Genomic DNA, 6,239 nt, shown 5'->3' with positions numbered 1-6,239 from the left:
AAAAAAGAGAACCGTATTATCTTTTCTCTTTGCCTTAATCGAATCAAAAAATGCATTTTGAAAATAAAAATATTACCTATATATTTTGTACAAGTTATTTCAAAAAAGAAATAAATTCACTGAATCTAAATACTTCTCTTTACTGCTGCATTTGTTGATTTTTTAAACCCTAGTACTCTACTAGTATTCTACTCTTTTTGAAGCAAGTAGAAGCTCAGATGATGCTGGCTTTTTCTGAAGAAGTAAGTGTCCTTACAAAGGTTTAAAATAGAGGTTTAAATCCCCAGGATTACTTATTATTCAACTTCCTGGATAGGGATGTATAAACTGTTGGCTTATGTCTTACAGTAGAGTATCACAGGATTCTAAAAATATTGCATGTTTCCAAAGAAGGATACTGTTCTTTAAATCTACAAAAAAAAAAAAATCCCAGGAGACATCTTGAGCAGAGTTTTCTAAAGAAGAGCAATGCCTCAGTATTCTACCAGCAGAGACAGACCTAGAAGTAATTTGGAAACTACCAACAAGGCAGCCTATGGCACTCAACACAGCCCCAGCTGCTACTACTTCAAGGCGTCATTCTATCCTTGCCGTTCAGATCTTGCTTCTACTAACTGAACAGAAAGAGGGAGACACAGAAAATTCTGGTTTAAATCAACTATAACTATGCTTTCTATGTTTAAAATTATTACAATGTACTTTTAAAATTTTAATAATATTTATTTTCACAAAAAAATTGAACAAAGGCTTTCCTTTCCAAAATGTCTTTACCTTTATAATGAAATAAGCTGCCTACCTTTATAATGAAACAAATGTATCTATTTGTCATACATACATTTATATACATATACAATAGAAATATTTTATCTATTATGATAATAAGATGAACAACTATCTTTATCAATCAATTTGTTTAAGATAAGTTTCCCAGTCAGTATTAGCAACCTAAATTTCTATACCACAAGCATCTCTTATCTATATATGTTTCAATTCAACTTTTGTGGCAAGCCAGATAAAGAAAATCTCATGAGATCACAAAGAAAAATGAAAGTATGAAATAGGGCAGACAGTGTTTGGCCCCATGGGCACCATGGGGTTAATTAAGTTCCAAGTGGAACAGACTCCCTACATAAATCCACACCATCGGATTCCTGCAACGGAAAAGCCCTCATAGTGGTTAAACTGTCACAGTAGAGATGCTTCTAGAATGGGTAATGCTGTCAGAGCTGGAAGTCAGATCTGCAACAAATGTTGGGAAGGATGTCATCAGTCTTTTTTTAAAAAAATGCCAAAAGTTTTCCTTTTTGATCTTAAAATAGTTGGTGAACAGTAGGCCAACTACACATTAATCCATCCATATCTCCAAATGCAACTTATTTTGTAGCTATTATTCCGAGGACTACCAATATCTATATATCTGAATGTTATCTTCTGTAATTTCATGGATGATAATGCCTCTTTATGCTCACTCACTCAAGGCTAAGCTAGAACTATTACTGAAGGAGTTAGGCAGTGAACAACACCTGGGAAAAATAGTGAAGAATTTAAGTAATTCTTTGAGGCTGAATCTATGAATTTTTGTCGCCATAGCCATGAATGTCAATTTAGAAATATAAAAATCTGAATCAAATATCCTTTCCAGATATCTTCTACAAATCACTTGCTAGCTGCATGAACTTAGTACATACTTTGCAATTTTGTGTCAGTTTGCTTTTCCCATAAAATGTGGCTAAAAAAATACCTGTTGTATATCGTTTGACCCAGCAATCCCATTACTGGGTATATACTCAAAGGAATATAAATATAAATATAAATATTTCTATTATGTGCATGTTCATTGCAGCACTACTCACAATAATAAGAACATAAAATTAACCTAAATGCCCATCAATGATACACTGGATAAAGAAAATGTGGTACATATACACCATGGAATACTATGTAGTCATTAAAAAGAAAATAAACAAACAACAACAAAAAACTAAGGGCCAGGCGCAGTGGCTCAGGCCGGTAATCCCAGCATTTTGGGAGGCCGAGGTGGGCAGATCATCTGAGGTCAGGAGTTCGAGACCAGGTTGACCAATACGTAGAAACACCCCATCTCTACTAAAAATACAAAGTTAGCCAGGCATGGTGGCGCATGCCTGTTATCCCAGCTACTCATAAGGCTGAGGCAGAAGAATTGTTTGAACCCGGGAGGTGGAGGTTGTGATGAGCCGAGATCATGCCATTGCACTCCAGTCTAGGGAACAAGAGCTAAACTTCATCTCTAAAAATAAATAAATAAATAAAACTGAGAACATGTCTTCTGCAGGGACATGGATAGAGCTAGAGGCCATTATCCTAAGCAAACTAACACAGGAAGAGAAAACAAATACAGCATGTTCTCACTTATAAGTGGAAGCTAAATGATGAGAACACATGGACACATAGAAGGAAAGACCACACACTGGGGACTTTTGGAGGGTAGAGGGTCGGGGAGGAAGATTGGGAAAAATAACTAATGAGTACTAGGCTTAACACCTGATGATGAAACAATGTGTGCAAAAAAACCCCATGACGTAAGTATACCCTATGTAACAAACCTGCACATGTACCCTGAACTTAAAATAAAAGTTAAAAAAAAGGAGATAATCCATTCAGAATAGCTATGGTAATGTTGGGGTTAATAAATATTAACCACATTGCTTTTACTAAAAAGTTGCTTCCATTGCTTTTATTAAAAGGAGGCATTTTGGAAACTCTGGGCTCACTCCCAGTCTTCCTCAGATTAATGCTATTTCCTCAATGTCCTATTCTATCCCAATTGCCTCTATAATTAATGAAAGTCTTACTATCATTGTAATGAAAAGTGTTGGCAAATGTTTAAACTATTTATGGTTCTTCTTTTCTCTGATTTTTATAACAAAGGCAGTTTGGATAATTATTTACAAAACTGTGCAAAATACCACCTTTAAAATATGCATTTTTATTAAGACGCCACAAAAATTCTGCTTGTGTCAGCAAAAATTCTTAAAGAGCACAGTTTCGCTAATAGGAAGATGCAGCATATGTCTACGCTCTGTTAATCAGGAACCTAAATGAGAAAAGGAAACAAACTGGGTATATCATGAAAATGAGAAATCAATCTATTTGCCAACTTAACAAAATATAAACTGTAATATATACTTCACTATTATATATACACACATATACATATATATACATATATACATGTATATATACATACAAATACAAGCAATATATGTAAGATAGAGTTTTCTTTTCTTTTTTTTTGGACAAAGTCTCCCTCTGTTGCCCAGGCTGGAGTGCAGTGGCGCAATCTCAGCTCCCTGCAATCTCCACCTCCCAGGTTCAAGTGATTCCGGTGCCGCAGCCTCCCGAGTGGTTGGGATTACAGGCATGCACCAACATGCCCAGTTAATTTTGTAATTGTAGTACAGAAGGGGTTTCACTATGTTGGCCAGTCTGGTCTCGAACTCCTGGCCTCAAGTGATCTGCCCGCTCCAGCCTCCCAAAATGCTGGGATTACAGGCGTGAGCCACCATGACCAGCCTATATAGCTTTCTACAATTCACATTAGTTTTTCTTTAATCACATTAAACACAATTATATTTACTATTAATTCTACAGTATGAAATAAAGGCACAGAAACAGACTCAATCTTCTGAATATATTATTCTGCATGTTGTAAGCCAGACATTTATATGAGTATTTTGCAAATCGTAGGTGACAGATGCCAATTACCTTAATAAAAAATTATTTTAAAGAATATAATGGAGGATAAACCAAGTTAAATTGTTCATCGTTGTCCTTAGAATCTGTAAATAACATATGTTGTGCTACTAACTGAAATAGAATAACCAGTTGCATGACTGCATTTGTTGATATTATTCTATAATTTTTGCAATTTTAGACTAACACAAGTAACTTAGTTTTTAATAGAACATTTATTCTTTATTTACATATTTTAAAGCATTTCACTATAAAATTAACATTGTGTGTTACTAATGTGACTCTGTCTTTTCCTCCATCCCATCCCCTCTCTCAGGAGTGCAGTGAAAGTGCCATCAGCGCCATCACAGGAACGCGTCTGAGGTGCTCTGCTGGCATGGAAGTAAAGTACTCAGTGTTCCCTCTTGAGGGAGTCAGGAAAGGAATGAAAGAAGAAGTGAAAATTGCGCTTTGAAGACACAGTAAAAACTTGTAAATACACAAGATTTCAAAGAGTAAAAACTAGAAGCAACAGTGTGTGTAAAGGCAAATCATTATGAGAGACTTTGGCCTATGGAAAGAAATTCCCTGTGACTGGTTTGTAGACAATGAAGGATCACGTATGCCAAAATTTAAAGTTTCAGTTTTATTGTATACAGAGAGTTGTTGGGGACTAGTTTTAAACTAGAGAGTGACAAGATCAGAGATTGGATTAGAAGGGTTAGGTGAATCTGAAGATAGAAGTCCAGTCAATAACACCACCTTATAAGGTGATAATGGGAATTATATGAGTTAATACTTGTGAGGTACTTAGAGCTGGCACATAATGATCTGTGTCAGAATTATACATATATGTGGAGGGGGGTTGTTTTCAACTAAATTAAATATATATATATATTTATTTAATGTTTTCTATTAATAATAGAAAATGTTTTCTATTTAAACTATTTACCAGAGAAACTCATTCTCATGCACATTGCTTTCTTTTATTCTAGAGCTACATCCAGTCACATATAAAATATTAAGTATGCCTTCTGTAAATACTCTTATTTTCAGTATGGTGTCTCACCTCTGTTCTCTTCCCTCAAAGGTTTTCTTGGATTTCTCCAAAGAATAAACATCTTATATTTTGCCAGAATCTGAGAAGAGCGAGTGCATGGATGCACAGGTGAGACAGTGGGATCACAAGATCTAGCTCTTCCCATAATGACCTTTAAGTCATTACCCACTCATGTCTTCCAAAATACCAAATATCTCCATTTATTGAGCCTCTGGTGTCTTGTTTTGTGTTCCTTGTAAAAAGCACTTATGTCTTCTTGGCTTTTCTAATCCACTGAGTCATTTGCCATTGCCCATATATTTCCCAGCCCATTTTTAAAAATCTTATAATAAACATTCATTTGCTGTTATCTTCTGTCTCTAAGTCTCTTTTTCCTTGTAGGTTTGTATAGTTCAAAATTCATTTGCTTTTAGTTTAATGAGAAACTCAGAAAGGGGGTAGAGATGTGTTCAAGTTAATTTGTTAAACAAGAATCCTTTATTCTTCATTCAGGTGACGAAACTAAGTCTCAGAGAAGTTAAACAACTTATCATTTACACAATTGATAATTGGCCACGGACAAAATTTATTCTAGATATACCTGCCTGCAAGGCAATTTTCTCCTGTCGCACACTTCTTTGAACAAGACCAATATGACTTTCTAATGAGAAAACCAAAATGATTAGATCTACGGCATGTATCTCTAATTAGTAACAACTGAAAACAACATCGGAGTCAACAAATGGTACGGACCAACATAATTCACGGCAATTGTTTGTGATAATAAAAACAAGTACAATGCCGAGGCCACTGGAAACCTTAACTCTGTGATTTTATCTCTATTTGAGTTTTTCTTCACTTACTGTTAAAAATAATTGCAAAATCCGGCTAAGTTCTCAAAAGACAAACTGAAAGAGCTCTCATGCTGATAGCGGTAAGAACGGTGATGTATCATCTCGGCATGGCACTGCTTGGAACTACTTCAGTAAACAGGATAAAGCTATGGTAGACTAGAAAAACCAGGGCCCTCCTATGACCTTTATAGGAGCCATACAGTGATTATGAGAAGCATGGCCATAAAACTACCTTTATAATCATAAAACGTTTTGCGTCATTTGAAGCTGCACTATGGATACGTCTAAGAGAGATTTTTTTTCCTCTCTCTCTCTTTAGTAAAGCCCTTCAGTAAGGGGTATTTCAGTAAAAAGTACAGGAAGGAGTTCTGGGGTTGAGACAGTCTCATTTCAGCAGCTGCAATGTCAAATTTATAATTGTCCACATAAACAATTCAAATATATCTGTTTACTCCACATGTACTCATGGAACAAAAAAAGGCTTCTATCATAAAATTCTAAAGCCCACAAGCTTTAGTTCTTCTGTCACATCTCAGTGCATTTAATATCCTTCTGCCATATTATTTACGACTTCACAAAAAAGTAATCATTTCCTATTATCTGTTCAATAAATATGTAGAGAAATGCAGGCT

Source organism: Colobus angolensis, unplaced genomic scaffold (assembly GCF_000951035.1).
Source record: "Colobus angolensis palliatus isolate OR3802 unplaced genomic scaffold, Cang.pa_1.0 Scaffold482, whole genome shotgun sequence".
Taxonomy (NCBI): Eukaryota; Metazoa; Chordata; class Mammalia; order Primates; family Cercopithecidae; genus Colobus; species Colobus angolensis.
This window is presented reverse-complemented; position numbering follows the sequence as displayed.